This window comes from Glycine max, chromosome 10, assembly GCF_000004515.6.
Source record: "Glycine max cultivar Williams 82 chromosome 10, Glycine_max_v4.0, whole genome shotgun sequence".
Taxonomy (NCBI): domain Eukaryota; kingdom Viridiplantae; phylum Streptophyta; class Magnoliopsida; order Fabales; family Fabaceae; genus Glycine; species Glycine max.
This window is the reverse complement of record NC_038246.2, coordinates 6,994,672-7,018,097: the sequence shown is the minus strand read 5'-3', so window position 1 is coordinate 7,018,097 and position 23,426 is coordinate 6,994,672. Positions and strand designations below refer to the sequence as shown.

Genomic DNA, 23,426 nt, shown 5'->3' with positions numbered 1-23,426 from the left:
GGTTTTATTGTATAGATGAGTGGTACGAATGCTACTAATCAAACTATAGAACATGAGGATGAAACTAGACCTTTATGGAAATATGTTTCAAGAACAAGAAAGATTCCTCACAGTAGAAATGATCAGATCAAGTGCAACATTTGTGAAATTCCATTTAATGAATCTTACACTAGAGTAAAGGTGCAGTTGCTAAAAATCTCAATAGTGAGAGTTTGAGTTTGTCCAAAGATAACTCCTTCAAAACTTGTTAAGTTGAAAAAGTTGGACAATGAAGCATCATTGAAAATAAAAAATTCAAATAAAAATGTGTCCCTTTACCTCCAGTCTCTAGTGAAGTTCACGAGAGACAAACATTGGTGCTAATCCAACTAAGAAACATCCCATAGAAGCTTCTTTCAATGTTCTAGGCAAATATGGTCTTGATTGGAAAATTGCAAGGATGTTTTATTCTCCGAGTCTACCATTTCATTTAGTAAGGAATCCTTATTATAGGAAGACATTTTCTTATGCTACCAATTCTTCTAATATCCATGGGTATGTCCTCCAAGTTACAATTGAGAACCACCTTGCTTACAAAGGAAAGAAGCCATGTGGAGAACCTATTGCAGCCAATAACAAATTCATGGTGTCAAAAACGGGTGAGCATTGTTAATGATGGGTAGAGTGATCCTCAAAGAAAACCTCTTATCAATTTTATGACTGTCACGGAGAGTGGACCGATGTATCTAAGGGCATTAGATTGCTTAGGTGAGGTAAAAGATAAGGATTTCATTACTAAACACTTAAGAGATGTCATTATGGAGGTTGGGCCATCAAATATGATACAATTTGTCACTGACAATGTAGTTGTATGTAAGACAACAAGTTTGCTCATAAAAGTAGAGTTTCCTTCCCTTATGTTGTGCACACCTTGAACCTTGCATTGAAAAATATTTGTTCAACCAAGAACACTGAAAGAAAAATGTTGCTTACCAACAATGTTCTTAGATCACACAAATTGCGAAAGATGTTGGATATATTAAATACTTTATCATGGGACACTCTATGAGATTATCAATATTCAACAACTTCAACTTATTGAAGTGGTTTTGTGTTGCTCAGACCAGATTTGCATAGTAATGCTTAAGAGGTTTAGAAGTTTGATAAAAAGGGCTCCAAAAAATGGTTATTAGTGACCATTTGGTCTTCTTACAAGGAGGATGATGTCAACATGGCTTTATTTGTGAAAGAAACTTTGTTGAGTGATATTTGTTGGTATAAGTTTGATTAGATACTTGCTTTCACTGCTCCTAGCTATGATATTATTTGAAAAACAAATAGGGATGCAACTTCTCTTCACTTAGTATATGAAATGTGGGATTCAGTGATTGAGAAAGTGAGAAAGGCCATATACCGATATGAAAGAAAGGAAGAAATTGAAGAATCAACCTTTTATGTGGTAGTGCACTCAATATTACTTGATCGTTGGATTAAGAGTAGCACACCTATTCATTGTCTAGCTCATTGTTTAAATCCAAGGTAGTACATTATATCCTTTATGATAATTTATTAATTTCCAAAGTCTAGTTTTATTCATACATTTCTATAATAGGTTATAGTAATTTATGAATGACTAAGTGAAGATTCGCATAGACTTCCTCCGCATCAAGATGTTGAACTTACTCTCGAAAGAAATAAATGCTTTAAAAGGTACTTTGTTGATGTGAATGTAAAGAGACACATGAATGTGGAGTTTGCAAATTTTTTTGATGGAAGAGAAGGCTTTGATGATGTAGACTCTTTAAGAGATAGAGGTATATTGGATGCAATATTGTGGTGGCTAGTTCATGGTTCTCATGCACCAACACTTCAAAAGATTATCTTTAAGCTACATAGACAACCATGATCATCTTCATGTTGTAAAAGGAATTGGAGCACTTACTCTTTCGTGCATTCTTTGAAAAGAAATAAGATGACACCTCAAAGAGTATAGGATATAATATTTATTCATAGTAATCCTTACCTTCTTTCAAGAAATTTCCCACAATACAATCAAGGGAAAACTAAAATATGAGACATTGTAGGAGATGAATTTGGTCCACTTGATGACAATGGTATTCTTGAGGTTGCTCATTTATCTCTTGATGAACCAAAGTTAGAAACTGTGTTTTTCAATTATGGTGAACAAGAAGGAAGGGGAATGGCTTAGATCTTTATTTGCAATGATGATTTCTCATAGTATTTCTTTTATTTGTGAGACTTATTATCAAATTATAAAGCTTAAGATATCTTAAGACGAGTATATAAATCTTAATTATCAATTTATTTTTTTGTCATGTTGATACACACACACACATGTGTCCTATGTTTTTTAATTTTGTTGTGTCCCTGTGTTCGTGTTCGAGTCTATGTTTCTTAGGTCTTTATTTGATTAAAAGCTACTTTGCTAATTAGTAGTATCTATAAAATTAGATTTGAGATTTTGGCAGCTTGATAAGCATAAGCATAAGACACACATCACCAAGGTGTACACCCACAAACAACGAGCAAGAAAAGCAATAACCATGGACCAACAGCAGCAGGGCGAATAACACCCAAGGGGTGAAAACCACCCAACAATTACAACCCACCCAATAGTTACGATTCACCCAAAGGGTGTAAGGTCAGAAGATGTGAATCAAGGGGACATGACCCTTGGGAACAGTCATAACCAACCGTTATGATCCACCCAAGGGGTGCAAGGTCAGAAGATGCGAATCAAGAGGGCATGACCCTTGGAAACAATCACAACCAATCGTTATATCCGCCTAAGGGGTGCAAGGTCAGGAGATGTGAATCAAGGGGGCATGACCAATGGGAACAGTCACAACCATTCAGAATAATTGTGTCCATGTAGTATAAATAGAAGTAAACCAGAATGGGAAAGATACTCTGGAATTAGGAAGAATCTGAATTGTGGAGAGATAGACTCTCGAAAACCTGTGTAATAAAATATCTCAAATTATCTATAAAAATTTATGTTTCATCTTTTCAAATCTGTTCCATTTTTATTTGTTCTTATCACAACCCGTCTAAAAAGCAATGCTGGGATTAATTATTTCTTCTTGTCAAACAACCTTAGCTAAAAAAAACAAATTTTAGATGGGGTGGTAGTGCTTAATGAATCTACAAGATTAAAATAAAAAGCTTCTTATTTGCAAAAGGGATTTCGAAAAAGCTTATGACTTGGTTAACTGGGATATCATGGATTGTACATTGGATAGGTTGAGATTTTGTCAAAAGTGAAAGAAGTTGAATAAAGTATGTATATGCTTAGCACATGCTTTAGTTTTGATTAGTGGTAGTCCTATTGATGGTTTCCACATGAAAAAAGGATTAAGACAAGGGGATTCACTTACACATTTCTTATTCCTTATAATGGCAAAATGATCATGAAGGCTTTTAAAAAAAAGGCAATCAAAATTGGTGGATTTTTCGATTTTAGTATTGGTGGTGGAGCAAAAACTTCTATACTCCAATATGTAGATGACATGGTATGTGTAGGGAAGGCCAACACTCAAAACTTATGGACCCTAAAGGCAATGTTAAGGTGCTTTGAACTAGAATTTAGACTAAAAGTAAACTTTAATAAAAGTAATATGTTTGGAATCAATGTTCAAACCTCTTTCATGGTGGCAACATCTAATTTTTTGTGTTGCAACATTAGTGACATCCCATTTTTTTTTAAATTTCTTGGGCTACCAATTGATGCAAATCCTATACGAATGAATAACTTGGCAGCCTATCATAGACTTTATCAAAAGAAGTTTGGCTTCATTGAAGGACAAATACTGGTCCACAGAGGTTGAGTAATTCTTATTAGCTTAGTGCTCTCAAGTCTTCCTCTCTTTATTTCTTCTTCTTCTTTAAGGCTTAAAAGAAGGTGTTGCACACACTTATTGGTATGCAAAGGTCATTTTTATGGAGTGGTTGTGACAACCCTCACAAGGTTGTGTGGGTGAGTTGGGATGAAGTTTGTTAGGATAAGAGTCATGGAGATCTTGGTGTAAGAACCTTAGAATTATCTAACACCAATTTGTTATCTAAATGGAGATGTGGAACCCTACAACACAAAAGTTTTGTATCGTATGACATTTTATCCTTAATATATGGTTCTTTGACAAAAGGGTTCCCAGACTCTAATGCATCATGGTGGACAACCTATACTAGAATCTAATATGTGGAAGATGTTTAACCCATCAAAAATATTTTTAACACTTGTTGGTTATGAAAGCCAATTGTGGTTTTGTGACAAAATAATTGAGGTTTGATAAACTCAAGTTGAGATTGTTGTGTTATAGCAAAAAATGATATAAAGAATACTTATTTTGTAATAAGTTTGATTAGTGAAACCTTTCTCGGGTTGAAGGAAAACTAGATGTAGTTCAGATTAAGTGAACTAGTATAAAAACACAGTATTTTCACTACTAAAAAAAGGCTTTTAACGACGGTTGTGAACCGTCGTTGTAGATAACGATGTTAAAACAAAATTATTTTTTACGACGGTTATTATAATAATCGTCTTTAAAGATTGAAATATTCAAAGACGGTTATTTGCTATTAACCGTCTTTAAATGTCATGTTTGCCAAAACTTTTAAGGACTGTTATTTGCTATTAACCGTCTTTGAATGTGATGTCTAACAATGCTTTCAAAGACGGTTATTTGTTATTAACCGTCTTTGAATGTCATGTTTGTCAAAGCTTTCAAAGACGATTATTGGCTATTAACCATCTTTGAATGTCATGTCTGTCAAAGGTTTTAAAGACGGTTATTTGCTATTAACCGTCTTAAAACACGTTATTTCTAAGACAGTTTTTAAAGAATAACCGTCTTAGAAAGTGATTTTATATGGACTGCATGTATTAATATTAATTATTAATCCCTACTTTTTTCCTTTATGTTATATGCACTTAAATATCAAAAAAATAATATAAATAAGAAATATTGGATTTGATATTCTATTCATGTTATAAAATGACCTTAAAGCATGTTTACAAAATACAATAAATGCATGTATAAATTGGTAAAAATTATGAATAAGATCTTCTATCCTTTTCTGTGGACCTAGTAATATAAATTGGTAAAAATTATGAAAAGGAATAACATATAACCTAAATTTAATATTGGCAAAGGGTTCAATGAGCATCATCATCAACCTTGTCTTCTGATTCCATTTTCTTGCTCTCTGCTAGAACTGCATTAACATTCCAATTTTACCATTATGTCATTTGCTTTCTTGATGTTTGAAAATTTTGAATAGATAGGGATCATTCATATCATATACCTTTGGAAGAGATTCCCAAATAGGAGTCAGGGATGTCCATTTAAGCTAAAGTGATGTTGGTAATGGCCATTGTAGTCTTTAATATTTGGTTTGTGCAATCACGCTTGTGCTGCAACTACTTCCTTGAGTTTTCGTTTAGGCCACATGGAGGGACTTGTGGTACAGGAAGCCACCATTTCTCCTCCTGTCGTTGAAGTGCTAAAAGAAGATGGACCATCAACATCTGGAGCTAGAACCCCTTGGTCTATATACCAGAACTCTATATTGACAAAAGTATCTAGAATTTGTTGTGAAAATACCAAAAATTAGAATGGACTAGTTCGTGAAACTAGAGTCATACATGGTGTGCATTATTCAATGCTGTAAAACTTACAAGAAGCATGTTATCTAATTTGTGTAGAGCTAGAAGATCGACATAAACATCTGAGTGTGGTCAACAGGTCATGACCTGATTGACATTTCAAAACAATTGTTAAACATCAACAAATTATTCATCCACCCCCTATCCTGAGGCAATGCTAACAAAAAGAAGAAACAAAATGCATTGAGGAAAAAAAAAGAAGAAAGAAAAGAAGAAAAATAATGTTTGCAGAATTACGGTCACATCACAAAAAAAATCCTTCACTTTGGATCAAAATTAAATGCATTCCAAAGTTTTATTTATAGCATATGAATCAATCAACTAAATTTCTATAGTACAACCCATTCATCCGAGACATGAAGAAATGAATTAAAATATACAGTTAATTGAAATAAAATAAAACTAGTCCGTGCAAGGCAACTTTGAGGAATGAGGATATTGTGTCTGTGTTGTTGCATCCAATGCACTAACATGACTAACCTCCTTTAGTATACATTCAACACATTTGAAGTACATGTATCTCTTTTAAAATTGATGTACATCAAATAACTTAACCAAGCCGCATGAAAATAAACTATGAGGATACTGTGTAGAAACAAAGTAAAATATACAAGACTGCACAAGGTGAATTTACAATTTATCTGCACTTTATCTGCATCCTCTTTATTGGCCTAGTTAGTGCCATTAATTCCCATTCCTCTACAAGATATGACATCTGCAGCTTGGTTTGTTTTTCCCAATTTATACACTACCAAAGCAATAGCCAAGAAATTTTGGCTAATCAATCTTGCTGGTTGGGTTTTGATAATATGCTACTCTAGTAAGTATAAAGGGTTCTTCTGATCATTACAAAGAAGTTATCAATCCCAAATAGCAGTGAAGAGTGACCTACCCAAAAACTGGTATATCATGATAACAGATACTGGATGGCTGCTACACTAAAGATTATATGTACAAGATAAATAATTTATAATTTACACTACACAAATAGGTGCATAAAAAGAAAAAAAATTGTAAAAAATAAAGATATATTTGTAATTAATAATCAAACAATCATAGTTGTGACACTGTGGCTACTTGTATACCAAATTATTAGCTGTTATATTTAAAATTAAAAATTTAAAACTCAATTTAGAAGGGAAATTTTTTAACACATTGATAACTTTGAAGTTTTATTATATGATACACTGCCCTATTTTTATTTTCATGAAAATTTAGAAATTATGAGTCGCAATTTAAATCTCCATACACAACTATTGCAAAAGAAATACAAGAACATTAAAGAAAGAGGTGATAAGCATACACATATGACCAATATAATATCCACATATAGCATTCATAGACCAACTTCTAAACGGTCACAAGAAACCAACCTCTATAGTAAGTCATACCAAGCCAAAAAGACATAGTGTCCTCCAAACATGACAAGCATAAACACGGATGCAATGAGAATACATCCATTTTCTAAGTAGGACAATTTTATAGCAAGTTTTCGTGCAAGTTAAGCATTTTATAAAAATATAGCAATTATAAGTTCCAAACAGCACACACATAATGTTAAGCTGCTACCAATATACTCCCTAACACAATCTTTACCATTGGTTAAAATTTATCTAATACCACAAAATTATAAGTGAGACTCATTAAAGGAGAAGTGGGGGTGGTCTACAAAATTTTGTGATTTCCATTAAATTTCAAACAGTCGTTGAGAATGTGTTTGAAAAAGATGCTAGAGGTCTGGTTCACCAATAGCAACAGAGTTGGCACAACCAATTATCTTGTTGCTGCTTTAGACGATGAGAGTGGATAGTTTTGTGAATGAAATGAAGTCCCAGTGCATAAAAAAGATGCACATGATGGTGTTAATACCCGATCAGTTTATGTGAAAGATTTTATCTTGGAGGTTTGAATAAGGCAATGCACTTGATCGAAGAGAAATTTCCAGAAATAGGGTTGAACAAAAAACATTGTGCTCGGATGACATTAATGACATTAGTATTTCTTACATATACAAAACCAATTATGTGAATGCACCTAACAACTAAAATTTGTAGCCAAGTTGGTGGTTGGCATGGTATCATAGTTTCTATGATGAAGTGACTAACAATGCAGTTAAAAGTCATACTATTTCTTGATATTAAACATCCAATCAATTGCAAAATTAGCAGAGGTATGTACAAAAAAGTAATGTAATTAATTACATGTTTCAAAGTAAATATTGATGAAAATGACCTTATGCTTACCAATGAACTGGAGCAATCTTTGTGCTAGTGTGTTGTCTACATACCCAGTAGTTTAATGAATGTTCATAACCTACATTTAAAAGACAACAATATATTAGGTTCGAAATATTCGTGTCAAAAGTAAAAAGCAGATCAGGACATGCCAAATACATTTATATATAGATATAGTTCAACATTTTGACAACATTAATAGAAATGAGAAACAATCAAGTAGCTGACATTTTGTTTTCCTCCCTTCTTGCTTCAAATATGGTTTAAATGTGATATTTCCTCCCTGAAAAAATCTGTAAATTTTAATCTAATCTAATTTGTCTTACTTTTTAGAAGGTTACTACAAATTGAAGTTGCAAAATCAATAGTTTGCATCATTGCCTTTGTTTTACTTCCTCTATTTTAACTACTCAGTTTTAACTACTACCTTTGTTTTACTTGCTCTATTTTACATCCTCTGTCATAGACTTCTTCTCTCTCTGTGTCTCTTTCTCTTTCTCTCTCTTTGAATTCATGGTTAGAGGTGGTGGACTCCAATCCATGGATTCAGATCCAATTGGGAGCTTCTTCTACTGTGGCAAATAAATAGCTATCATGGCCGTACAAATGAATTATTTAAGTCGTCATAGTTAAATATATCCGCATTTTAATAACTTTTTTAACCTCCAAGAAGGGGTCAAAACTGAAAACGGCATCAACAGGATGCATAAATACCAATCACACTGTTCGTTGTAATTGCACCTTAATTTAATTTATCGATGGCTTCATCACAGTAAGTTAGTGTCTTTGAGAGCTCTCGTTCTGAGATTGGTGTGATGGACATGCCCATGAAACCAGAAATGGGAATACCAGAAATGTATATTCGCCCACAAGAACCTACAATTTGATCAAATGAAACCACTTTGCCAACCATTCCCGTTTTTTACTTCAAAGCCTTGCTACATGAAAAAGCTATAGATGATGCTGAACTTGACAAGTTGTTCACAGCATGCAAAGATTGGGGTTTCTTTCAGGTTTGTACCCTAACATATATATTATATACCCTTAATTTCAAATATAGAATTAGTGATAACTTTTCCATTTGCATTAATTAATTAATATGATTTCTTAATTAGTCATTGTTGTTAAGTGTTAACTACTGTATAATTTGTGTTTTAGTCTTATATGAGAACACTACTGTTTTGTTTATGCAGGTGGTGAACCATGGTGTTAGCTCTCAACTGCGAGAGAAGCTGAAACTTGAGATTGAGAAGTTCTTCAAGCTCCCCATTGAAGAGAAAAAGAAGTACCAAATAAGAGCAGGAGATGTTCAAGGCTATGGAACTGTGATAAGATGAAAAGATCAAAAGCTTGACTGGGGGGGGGGGGGGGACAGATTCTATATGGTGATCAACCCCCTTGAAAGAAGAAAGCCACATCTTCTCCCTGGGCTTCCTACATCATTGAGGTATATACTTTCATTCATTTCTTTCTCTTAATTTCCTTATTTTCTATTAAACCCTCAATAAACAAAGAGAAAAATTATATGTAATTCCTTATGTATTTTTAATGTTGTTTTCTAATTATAATTCAGAGTTTTACTTTGATAATTCACCTACGAAATAAAAATTTACATTCAACATCAATGTAAATTATTAACATGAAATATGAATTCTGATTGGAGAACAGTATGAAAGTAGCCAGATATGTATGTATATATGTATATACCTTGATTATGAGATATGTATATATAAATTTGTGAAGGGATACCTTGAAGTCATACTTCAGAGAATTGACGAAACTAGGTATGGAACTTCTGGGGTTATTAGGAAGAGCCATAAGCATGGAGATGAAGGAAGTGATGGAGATTTTTGATGATGGCATGTAGTGAGTGAGAATGACATACTATCCACCATGTCCAAAGCCAGAGCTTGTTGCAGGGCTCACCCCGCACTCTGATGCCACAGGCATAACCATCCTTCACCAGGTCAATGGTGTGGAGGGTCTTGAGATAAAGAAAGGTGGGGTTTGGATTCCTGTGACCTTTCTTCCAGATGCTTTTGTAGTTAACATTGGGGACATCATGGAGGTGTGTCATGCTTTTCTCTCATTTTTCATTCAATTTTTTTAATACTAATTCAGCACGTGGTCTATTGAACTAAGTCCTAGGATATCATAAGTCTAGTTTTCTGCATCTAACATAAATTATGTCCAATAAATCCGGTTACTATGCAAAGTTTTTAATTGCTTTAAATGGATAAAGCAAAATTCAACATCGTCACGTCATGATCATTGATGATGCAAATGAATGAAAACAACTTATATTTTTTTAATTCATTTTGTACTTTTTTATTTAGTTTGTGTTTTTTTGTTCAAAACTAATAATTTTTTCCTTAACGTAAAGTTTATTTTTAATAAAATCTTTAAAATATATAGATTGATAAATTTTAAACAGTTTAAGTTTAGATTTATGTGTATTTGAACTAGAAGTGAAATAGAGAGAAAAAATGATAGAAGTAAAAGAAAAATAAAATAATAAAAGATGTTTTGTTTGGATAAATAGACATGAAAAATAAAGAAATAAAGAAATTTCTCCCTGTTTCTTTAGAGGTAGATGCAGAAGAGTAAGTGAAACATAAATAAATTGTATAAAAAGCTTGTTATACTAGTTTAAAAATTAAATTAACTAAAAAATAAAATGGAAAGGTAGTTGATAATCATGGCTTATTTATAAATGATAGTATCTCACTATACCGAATCTTAACTTATCAAATCAACAAACGCAGCCAACTAACAGCTAAGTGTAGAGTCCTTAATTTGCTTATAAGACACTCTAAAAACGTAATTCATGAATGACTAAAACTTGTAGAGCAAGGATAGTGGTTATCATTTGTATCTGAAAGGCCAAGTTAGGTTTTTTTGTGACTACTAGTGTGACTGTGATAACCACGCATGCTTCATATTTAACTTATCAACTACCCCCCTTTTTCCTTTTCTGTTAATTTCTGTTTGGTGATAAATGGTTCCCCAATGGAAATACTGACACACACACATTAAGCTTCTTTACGTAATTTACAATGTTTCAAATTCTAGACCAAAGAATAAAGAAAACGTTAATAGAACTGTTAAAAAAACTAGAGCAAATTTGTTTCTGCTTTCCTCCTCAGAGTGTTATTGTTCTAATTAGATTAATAAGTATCTTTGGTGAAACTAACCTTGTGTTTGATGTTAGTTGTTCTAATTAGATTAATAAGTATCTTTGGTGAAACCTCTACGGTAGTTTTTGTCTCCACCCTCCCATAATTCTATACCCCAAAAAACCTCTTGTGTGCATAGGCTAGCCCTCAAAATATTACCATTATTTCGATTGCCAATAACCCTTGTACTTGCTCCCTTTCTATTCTCCTCCATTGCTTCCTCTTATTCATTCAAAGATATTCAATCATGGTGTAGCCAAATCCATTAACCTCAACCATGTCAGTACTACTTGACCAACCCTGAATTCAACCAACCCATGAAAAGAAAATCTGATTTCTTTCAAAGTTTCCCTTCAGAAAGCCCTAGATAGAGCACAAAGGACTGAACACACCCATGCCCTAAGTCCCACAGTGTTCATGAGAACTATATCCATGTTCAGCAATTTATCAAAGGGGTTGTAGTCAACAAAATTATTTCTTTTCTACTACAAAGTTATGGAATTCCGTCTTATCCAAAAGCTTATCCAATGAATGAATGGTCTTTCGAAGTTGTGCCCGCATATATAGTAATATATTAATATTCTTCATCAGATAACTGATAAGAAAACAGTCTTACATTTTATTTTGAACACTATAATAAGCAAACTATAACTATATTTTAGTAAAAAAAAAATAGGAACACGCATGAACCACAAAAAATGAAGAAACTGACACTGACCCGGCCCGTTTGCAGCCCAATAGTTGTTGTTCAGCAACAACTCATTCGTGACATGCGTCTTCCCTGCAACCAACATTAGGAAACATCAGCAGTAAAAGAAGTTCCCTCACACTTAGTTATTTTCAATGCCATTCTTAAAGTTTTACCATTTATTTTTAATTTTGACGGAATTTGTTCAAAAGTGTGAACTACATAATTGTTAAAAGTGTGAACTTTATATTAACGTCAAATGAGTGTATAGAATAAGCACGAACGTTATTGACTGGGTTTTTTCGAAGCTCCTAATAAAAGCTTAAAAGAAGGTTAACCTAACTAAGTACAACCCTCACTAACCTGATTTCGGCAAAAGTGATCCAACAATATCCTTCTTCACGACCTCGTCGCGTTCGAGTTGTGAAAGAAGCTGAAAACAAGCTAGCTGGGAACTTTGAGTCATTAAAAGAAGCTTAAAAGAACAACGTGAAGAGGCTAGGGATCAAGTTGGGTTGGTCAAGGTGCAAAGGAAGAACAAGGTGAAGAGGCTAGGGTTCGAGTGAACAGGGGGCGTTTCAAATGCGAAAGGAGCGAGAAGGGTTCAAATCATGAACGCGCTTTCTGCTTTTTTAATTTTGATTTACGACGGTTATTTAATACAAACCGGCATAAATTTCATTAAAACATTCTAAGGCGGTATTCAATAACCGTCTTAGAATGTGCGCCGTGAATTGCAATTTTCACCACAATAATTACAAAATTGCCACCGAACCACTTTCTAAAACAGTTTCCTTTATAACTGTCGTAGAAACGGTGTCGTAAAATGTCATTTTTGTAGTAGTGTTTTGTGTTTGCACTTTTGCTTTTCCTTCACGTTTTCATGGAGGAAATCTATTTTTAAACTTCTCTTTGTGAAATAATGGTCTTATTATGAAAACTTTTCCAAAGTTTTTACACACATTATTCAATGCATCTTCTAGTGTGTTTCTTTTATTTTAACTTCTCTTTGGTGGAGGGATATTTGTAGATTGGAGGGACATGAAAGAATGCCTCAAATGTGGTTTTCCTTGACACTAGCTAGAAAGGTATAGTCTTGAACCCAAGTAAAATTTTGGCATAATAAATGGATCGGAAAGAAGTGTTTGAAAGAGGTTTATCCTCAACTATTTCTAATATAAGAAGATAAAGATGATTATATTGTAGAGATGGGGAAGACGATCAAGGAATAATGGAGGTAGAGAAGGAGCTCATTTGCATGGGAGAAGGAAGTTTTTATTGATTTTTCTGACTCAATCCCCTCAATTTCCTTAAATAATAATTCCATTGATGAATGGAAGCGGTCACTAGACTATTCTCAGGTCTTCATAGTAAGATCAATATATCTATGTCAACAGAATCTATTGATACCTGAGTCTTTTGATGACTTTTCAGAAGAGATTTTCCCATTGTTCTAGAAAGGTATTGCTCCCCAAAAAGTCATCATGTTTTGTGAACTTCTAATTTGATTAATTTTATTTAATTACCCTATCTGCAATTTATTATTTTCATCAATTTGATTCTTAAATGATCAACTAGGAAATAAATTAGGGAAAAGTGTATTAATAGTACATGACCATTATATGTTAATTAATTTAAGATGGTTGATTAACAATTGATCATTAACTCTAAAATATTAATTAAAATAATTTTTTGGGTGATTTTATTGTGAAGTTGAAATCACAGCCCTAGTCTTCCTTATCTGAAAATCTCATGAATGGTTCTTACTCGTTCTTTGAACTCTATTTTTCCGCAAGTAATTGAACACCCTTTTTCAAGATGATGCAATCCTACCCCCCAAGGGCATTGGATAAAAGACTCTAAGAAGATTGGGCCAAAGATGTAAGAGAAGGCCCTAGGGTTTTCATGAGCCTTAGGGTAGATTTCGGGCTCATGGGCTAAGTATGAGCCCACTTATCTTAGTACATATTAGATTAAGGTTTCTTTAATTTTGGGCCTTGTATTTAAGGCTCCATAATGTAGGTAGGGTACCCTAGAAATGTAGGATTTTCCAGCCCTTGTATTTTAGGGCACCTAGACTAGTTTTTGTATTAGGGGTAGTTTTGTAATTTCACATGCATTAAGTGAATATTTGATGTGTGTGTTGAGAAATAAATTTAATTGAATTGGGAGAAGCCCAATCCAATTAAATTTTAGAGGGGGAGGTGAGCATTTGCTTGCTACACCCCATTGCCACATCATATAGTCACACTTTGTGCATGTTCTTCATGTTTTACATGCCTCATGACACCTAAGCACACTTAGTGGAGAATCTTGGACTTGATCTTGGATTAGTGGGCTGAACCATAGCTAAAATTCACTAATCATAATTAGTGAAATTTTGGCTCCAAAATTTGGCTCCACAAATTCAATTTCAAATTCAAGTGAAATTTGAATAGAAATTCAAATTTCCCTCCAATTTTGTGTGACACTTAGGTTATAAATAGAGGTCATGTGTATGCATTTTTTCAACTTTGATCATTTGAATATTAACTTCAGATTTCAGAACTCTTTTAGAGCACAAAATTTCGTGCTCTTCTCTCCCTCTCCCTTCATTCATCTTCTTCTTTCTCCAAACTCTTATCCATGGCCTCCTATGGTAGTGAGCTTCTTCTAGACTCATCTTCTCCTTGAAGTGGCGTCTCCTCTCTCTCTTCCTTCTCTATTCCGATGCCATTCATCTTCCAAGAAACACAGGAATCCATTGATGAAGAAGATCCTAGGCCTACAAGCTCCAATAGAGCTTACATTACAAGCGACCGATGAAATCAAATCGTTTACACTAATAAAATAAATGCTTTTTACGACGCACTTTCAAAGTCGGTCGCAACACGACCGTCTTTGTATTAGGAGCAATGGCATTTTGGTAAATATTTTACATATTTAAGGACGTTTTCGTTTGGCAACGTCTTTGAAAGGGAGAGAGGCATTTTTGTAATTATAAAAAAATTTACTAAGACGGTGTATCTAAACAACCTCGTTGAAATCCCTAAATACAAAGACGGGTTTGAATTTGCACCGTCGTGAACCATATGAACGAAACCTTCCCGCGCTAGCTTCTCGTGAGTGAGTTTCGCAGCACCTTGACACCTTCCCACCAAACCTTCCCGCGCTACCTTGCTCGTGAGTGAGTTTCTGAGTGTGACCTTTCTGAGTGAGTTTTTCAGCTTTTAAGAACCCAAAGGTCATTGCGGTGACACTGTTCACAGAGGTAACATCGGCCACGAAGAGTTGGGTGTGGTGGTTTGAGATATTGTATTTTCGTTGCACTAATATTGTCCAATTTTAACTTTTCAGGAACTTCTATCTTCATAAACTTCCTCCCTCGGTTCATAGGCTGGGTTGGGACCCCTAGCTAGTTGTGTTTTGCGACAAGAAGATTTATCACTTCCCAGGTTCGTGTTCTTTAATGCCTAACATTCTTTGTTTAACAACATATAGGGTTTGTTGCTTGAATTCCTGTTCATATTTTGATTTCGTTGATTTATCGTTTTTCATTTTCATTTATGTTTGGAAGTACATATTACCTTTTAAGTGGTGATTTTAACTCTAATGAATTTGAAATTCCATGGTTCACGAAAGTGAAATTGACAGGACTTGAAATTCCATGGTTCATAACATAAAATAAACCCCATTTCGCATATGCTTTCCGTATTCTGCCAACAATCTCTTGCCGTAAACTTGGTTCTTTGCATCAGGAAACAATGTTGGGATCTTTGTGACCCCTTCATCAACAAGCCTTTAACACCAACTATTGAGTTATCAAATGCTTTGAGCTCACGCAGCCTATCAGGGTTGAGCTCTAAAGTGCCTGCAATTTCATATGTAATAGACACATCTAAAACCTTATCTTCCTTTTGGTTCTAGTGGAATTTAGGATCTAAACTCTAAAACTTTATCGTGGAAAGTTTTAGTGTTTTTTCTATACAATGTGGACTAATCATAGACAATGTTTAGGTGTTATTTCAAGAGAGACACACTCACACACTTACTTTGGGGTTCAATAGTAGATTTGTATAACTTCAATGTATTGATAAATCTGAAATAACTTCATATCTATACAAATAACTCACAACATGAAAATTAAAGAAGAAAGTGATATTGTATGTGCATATGCATAATATTTAGAGTTTAGAGTAGGGAATAACTTACATTTCAAAACATTTAATTGCTTTATGGAAGGGGGAATGTGAATAATAATTAAGAAAGAAAACATGTAGGCTAATTGGAAGGACAATGGTTCTAGGTGAATATTCATGAGTTAGGGGTTCAACTAGTTGTATAATATTCATTGCCTCGTACATATCCCATCTAAGGATGGGTCATGAGTTGCCCCAGGAAAGAAAAGTAGTGCACAGAGGAATCACAAGAAGAGGATAGCGATTTACAGTGATCATGAGAGAATACAAGTGAAAGAATATAAAACATGGCTATATATGAATTATCAAATTTTAATTTTTTCTTAAAAGGAAAATATCAGATGAGAACATGTGTGGATATAAAATATATTTGTATAAATTTAAATAATATAAGAGATGTGTGAAGATAGAAATATTTTAATATATATTAACATTAATAATGATTATATATAATATTTATTGACATATACTAACACACTTTATTAAAGTTTAGATAAAACTATCATTAATATATTAAAAACCTCACTGCAAGGACTGCATTCTTGCAGTGTGTTGCAAGTGCTCAAGACTATGGAGTTAATTAGAAATTAGAACAATTTTGTCTGGGTTTTCGAGAATTGGAGCTGCCCAACAATAATTATGATGTTCATAAGTGGAATAGAAAATTCCAAATTGAAATCACTCATGTCAAACAATATGACTAGCATCACCTTTATAGTTTTTAGGAGGTGGTTAGAGTTTGACCCAGACTCGGGTATCTGAATATTTCTAAAACTGGTTGGTCAAATAATTGCACGAGTATAATTAGCTTTCAAGTAATCCTTAAAACAAAGCACGCCTAATTGAAATCGTTTCTATGGTTGTTGAGCAAAGGCAGCATATAGTTTTGCAATTGTAATCTTAGATTTTCTATTTTAAAGCTTGGATCCTATAACTGATATCACAAGCTGCAGGTGAGTACTCTGTGCTACTATTCCCTAAGAAGATCACGTTTGCTGCCATTTTAACTATCTAAGATAACATGAGAGAATTTGTGTACATAATGAATGACTAACAGCTCTAACTAAACTGTTTTAATTCGTATATTCCAATACACTAAATCCTTGCAGGGACCTAGAATAACACGTGACAACTTGGGACAAATATGATTAGAGATATATGAAAATACTGCCCATATATTTAAGTTGAATTGTTTTTTGATTATTTCCATACATGGATTGAGTCTAATCCCTAAACTTATGAGATTGATTCTCTTGTACTTGTATATAAATATTGTACTTTATCATGTAAATGCAACATATGTTATTTCACAAAATAGGTGTGTCTCATTCATTCCAACTGTGTGCACAAAGCATACCAACTCCACCATTGAACTCCTTCCCAAGACCTACCATCAGCTGTGTTTCTTGTGAATAGACTAGGAATGTAATTAGTGAATTACTTTAGTTACATTCAACACACTATCATAATTATGAATACATACTATGGCTATTATATATTTTTTAATCAATATTTTAGTGAAACTCAAATCAAAGTTAGGAAAATAAAATAGAGAAAGATAAAGCAACATTACAATGGGAAGTAAAGTTCTCTCTTGTGCACACAGAAGGGGGCAAAATGCTTGTTTCCTAAACTCCTTTTCCAACATATTCTTTCAAGATATTGGTTAAGACTTCCACTAGCCAAACCACTTGCCTTATATTAAATATGGTCAACGTCCTTATATTAAATGCAAATAGTAAGAGCTGAAGCTATTAAGTGGAGGTCTTGGAATTGTCTTATGTGCATGCTTGGCAAATGATTTTTTTGGAAAATAGGTATTCTCTTTTATCTCTTCAAAACAAGTTAAATGAATCACACTCTAACAATTAACAAAAGTTACAGTGTTGATTTTTTAATTAAAAAAAAACAAAATTCTACAAGCAACAACAATTCCTTGATTTGTTCAATGGCAACTGGTGTTTCCTCCTATACTTTGTACCTTTCCAAAATAGACAATTGTAGTTCATTTTGGTTTAACCTTTTATATTAATAAGCTGCTATCTTCATTTGTATTCTGCCACCTATTAATTGATTTTTCCCCTCACTTCTTAAGCTTTTGATGCTTAGAGAGCTTATAAAAGTTCAAAGACATTTTTTGCAGTGTTTCATTAGATAAGGGAGGAGAAGCATATTCTTTAACATTTTTAAATTTTATACTTTCTGACCAACAAGATCCAACTCCTAATACTTTTCATATTTCAATTTTTGCTGCCTTAGAAAGCTTTAGACAAACTATAGGTTGTATCCGTACTTAGGTTTCAGATTTTGCATGGAATTTGGTTTTAGGTATTTTGTCGTGTATATTTTATAAATGTCTTTTTCTAATGCATTTTACTTAATTGAGTTTTATGTTTTTATACAGTTATGCTAACCTTTTTTTCCTTTCAATTTATGCAAGGAACTTGGAAGGCTGTAAAGAATTTTTTAGAATGGCATATAGTTTTATGTACCTGATACACACATATTTGAAGCCACATGTGAGTATAGTATTTTGAGGCACCTTTAACATGCTCATATTTGTTGTTTCTTATGAATAATAATTCACACTTATGATATTTGTTTTCGAAGTACTGATTTGAAATCATTGAAATACACATGTTTGTAAACATGGTGAAATAACAGAAAATGTATATAAAATAGAATCCTATCATACTAGTTAATTGTCATAAAACCAAATTCTATAATTTTAGGAATATTTGACCATCTATTCTTTGTCATCACTATTACATTATCATCATTTTAATGAGAAACTGGCTTCTAACGCATCATTTGATCTGGGAAAATTGTGTAACAACTTAATACATTGATTATGCGTTTAGGAACCCATTAAGATAATTTTTTCGTGTTTATGCTCCCTAGTGTTCTCTGCCTTTTGTTCTTTGGTGTTAAGCATTGACCAACTTACAAATTTATTCACAAAGGCTTTGACTTGGGTATGCTATGATGTCAACAAGATCGGTATCATTAAAATCTATGCTTAAGCTTGAGGGGGTGTTAAGAGTTGTTAGTGTCAAGAGTTAAGACTCAACCTTAGGCTATTGAGATTCGAGAATATATGGATATATTACACAAATGTATTTTGTACGGTTTTGTATTGCACTGTTAACCTAGTGGTATATATCAAAGCTTTAATGATTCAGAAAGGTATTGGCTTCATTAGTGGATCTAGCTAGCATAGACTCATGCCATAAGTTGATACAATTTCAAGGAGTTAGCTCTATTCATTTCTGTTATTTTTTATGTATATATCAAAGTTTAACTCAAAATATCAAGTTGCTGCAAAAAAAGCCTGCTGAAGCATGGTTCAAGCAGATAACATTAAAGGAGAATGAAGCTTAATTGCTTCTGCTTTTTAACAGTTATCCCAAGTACCATATTCAGGCATTGTAACTTGTATCCGCAAGTGAATTGGATACAGATGGTGTATTGTGGTTAAGTTTGTCAACTAGTCACGGGTTTTTATTCATAGTAACTCCATTGCATGTTTAGTTTATTACCTAAACCACCTTGCCTCATGTCAGACCATACCTGCCAGAACACTTTGATGATGAGATCATGATACTCATATGCATTCAAAGTCAGATAACATGCCAAAAGATCATCCATCTCCTTTGAAACCTTCTCATCATTCAGCAGCTTCCCTTCTTCTCCAAGACCAATATTATCCTTCTCCTTTAACTTCAGTGTGCCTTCTCTCTTTCCATGTTTCTTAGCATCCTTTCTAACACCAAGGAAACCTGTGGTTAAGGAGGGAATGACATTATCATCAATATCTTCATTCTTCTTATCCTTATAAGTCTCTTCACTAAATGGTTGTCTAGAGAAATCACCATACTCACAAGAATACTGTGGTGAACCACTCTACTTGGCCTTGTGCTTCATTTTTCCAGCAGCTGCCTCTGAGTTGATTCTCATGTGTTTCAACTTGGGCAACCAAGAAAAAGGAGATGCATGAGAAATGAAACAAGAGCTAATAGAAGAGAGTTATGAGGGGGGGGGGGGGGTTCCTACTGTTTTCTTGTGCAGTTTTTCAAAAGACACAACCACCCAAAACCTCTAACCTTAATTTGATTGGAAATTTTATAAAATAAATATCATATGTAATTGTCATGCCTTAATTTCATTGGAAATTTTATTCTAATATTATCTTTCATCTTTAAATATAAAAGTCTTTCCATTAATTCACATCTATTAAGAAATTTAGTTAAATAGAAAATCACTATTATGATACTTTTTATTGTAAAGAAATATTAAAGCCTTAATTTTTTGTATGATTTTCTTTATTCCTAAATTAATATATGGATTCATCTGTGCAACTTTTTGCTAATGGTTGATGGGGTGTCAACCTGGTTAGAATGGTAGCAACCATTTAAGTAGTTGTGTAGGCTAATTTGCTTTTAAAAAAAAAGACAGAGAGGAAAGGAACAAAATTTCAAAGAGCTTTAATTAAGGCCGAAAGTGAATATTTGCTAGTGGAATGGTAGCAACCATTTAACTAATTGTGTAGGCTATTCCAGAGTCTTATCAGGTAAAGAGTTAGAAATAGCAATAAGCGATTCACGTGTCACCTCCTTGGACTCCTTGCTCGGAGATTTGTTATCCATATAACTATATGCCTTTTCTTTTTTCCTACATAAGTCAAAACCAAAATTCTCTGAGATCATCCAAATCCAAGGGATCAGAATCAGCTATATTAAATTTTTGTTGTGATACCACATATTTTAAATCTATGTGGTGAAAGTAGGTGAATTGGATCCTTGACTAGGCTGGTTAGACATGCTGACCGGTTTTCAGTCAAACTCAATCAACCCATTCAACCTGGTTGGTTAGTTGATCTCAAACCGGCCACCAGACCAGGTCCACTGTCCAGGTTTTACAACTACGTTTAACATACAAACACCTATTAGCATGTGGTTAGCTTCTTCCACCCCATTACTACTACCATGCATCAATCATATCTTAAATAGGTATATAAATGCCTTCACACAGTAAAGGAGATTCATTAGCTTAGCAAATTAAAAAAACATCAATGTTATAACCTAAGAATGAGCATAGAAAAGAACTGAAGCTGTCAAACATGATCAGTATCACAAGCAGGCTAAAAGGTGAGAGGTCACTGGGTAATCTCACAATAAAATTAAAAAAAATTAAAAATGTTAAAAATGTTGAATTGCATATGGCTACTTGCCTACTTCCATATCTGCCTTTGCTTAAAAATATTTCCATTAGACCAAAAGAATCAAAAGCCACTAGTTGTACAGGAAAAATTGAGAGAAATATATTTTGTAAATCCAACATCTCAAAAGTAGCTATAATGATTTCACTAGTAAGAGATTAACCAATTAACCCCTTCAGTAATGAACATCGTATAAGTCCATTTTCTAATCTAATTAATCTATTGAATGCTACAGATTGTACTCAGAGATCATGACATTCAACTAGGCACAATGCATGCATTCCTATCTGACAATCAACATCTCAGATCAAACATGGTTCAGTATAAAATATCCTGTTTCTTCTATGTATCATTTTTAGAAATCTCCTTCAATCAGATATCTTATATAAATTTATAAGATATTTGTTTCAGACCAATTTATAAGATATTTGATCCCACTACACAGATCCACTAAAATTTTGCTTCTACTATTCCTTCAATCAGGTCTTTTTCACTTTTTGCCTAGTCTCATTCCATGACATAAAGATGAATCTCCTTTTTACTACTATTCCTTCAATCATGTCTTTTTTAACTTTTGCCTAGTCTCAGTCCATGATATAAAGATGAATCTACTACAGGGAAATTGGTGGAATATGATGAGCCTTCAAGACTAATGGACATCAACTCTTCATTGTCTAAGCTGGTAGCCGAATATTGGTCCAGCTGCAGGAAGAATTCCTCTTCAAATATTACCAGCAGCAATATTGAAGAATAATATTATGGGAAAAGGGAGAACTAATAAATTGAAAAAAGATTGAATAATTGAAATTTTAGAAGGGTGTGGATACTTTGATTGAGTTGGGCTTGCTGCACATAACTTAGTTTATTTGTATGGATTAAGCCTAGAAAGAGGAAGAACAAATTGAAGAACACTATGGAGAGAAATTTGAAATTAAAACACACTTGTATTCAAGCAAACTATTCAACAAGTCGCAATGACTTTCATTGCAATTCTCTATGAAAGTTTATTTGATTCCATCATGTTTGTTAAATGTAGGAAAAGTAAATCATTTATATATTATTAGGAATGATAAATATCGCAGTCACTAGCTTGAGGGGAAGTGTTGTGTTGCATAATGAGCTCATTTATTGTTTCCTTGTAAACCTGTTGGTATCTTTATTAGGATCAGTCTATATAAATTGTAAATAGTTGTTGTACTATAATCAATTCAGAAATAATACTTAGATATTTTCTCTTTCAAGTTTCAGTTTTATGTTCAATGAATTTTCTTTTGTGAGTACCCTTTTTATCCTCTTTTTAGGAAACTAGGAGAAATGAAGTGATGTAGAGGTAAATATTGTTTGCTAGTGCTAATTCCACGAGAACTGTTGTTTTGGTGAAGATAAACCTTTACAACCAAATAGTAAGTTGGTATTTGACTCCCCTGAGTATTTTGTTGATCAATTATTTCTTGCTGATATAGTGTTTGTATGCTGTTAGTGTTTTTATTACTACTTTGGTACAAGTAATGCTCTATTTTGTTTGGTTGTAGGTAGTAGGTTCAGGCATAAAGTTAGAAAGAAATTTGTTGTTTCAGAAGCAGCCGACTTGTCTTTCTTGTGTTTGGTTTCCCACTCCTCTGATCCCACTCATACTACCTATTCATCGTATTTGTCTGGTATGTATTTCTTTCACTCCCACCACTGATAATTACATCGTTATTTACATATGACATTTGGTTTTTATAAGAAATTATATGCATTGTGAGTGAACCTTAGTTTCCCGTTCGAGATTCTATACAACGATTAATATGGATAGTTTGCATTAATCGCTGTATGGAATCTTGAATTGTTCATTTGGACAATTTGAGAAGACTCAATTTTTATACTAGATTAATATGTGTATGTTACTTGTGTTTTCTAAAATTTGTTAAAATTTCGGTATACTTAATTTCATTGTGTTCTCCGAGTGCATACTTGAATATGGTGGATGAAGTGATGCCACTGCTTTCATCTCGTGTACTTGGAGACATAAGCGAAATGTTGCCGAAATTTCAACAAATTTAGAAAACACAATTAACATGTACTATCCAATCTAGTATAAAAACAAGTCTTCTTGAGGTTTAGATGCATGTTACATATGTTACTAAAGTACTAGTATTACATCAAAGGGATATTATGGATCGAAGTTGGATGCAAGCATCACGCATCTGTGAGGAGTATGAGAATGGAGTTGAACAATTCCTCCAATTTATTGAACTCAATGTTTCATCTTTGCGGGGAAAATA

General features: G+C 33.4%; 1 long non-coding RNA gene across 1 annotated transcript; it reads right to left on the bottom strand.

The window, feature by feature from the left end:
- Nucleotides 1–4,962: 4,962 nt before the first annotated feature.
- Nucleotides 4,963–7,110, bottom strand: LOC121172868 (uncharacterized). The gene is made up of 2 exons (XR_005886608.1): nucleotides 5,305–7,110; nucleotides 4,963–5,214 (listed from the first exon to the last, which is right to left on the bottom strand). It is a non-coding gene; the product is annotated as an uncharacterized lncRNA (long non-coding RNA).
- Between the last annotated feature and the right edge of the window lie 16,316 nt (nucleotides 7,111–23,426).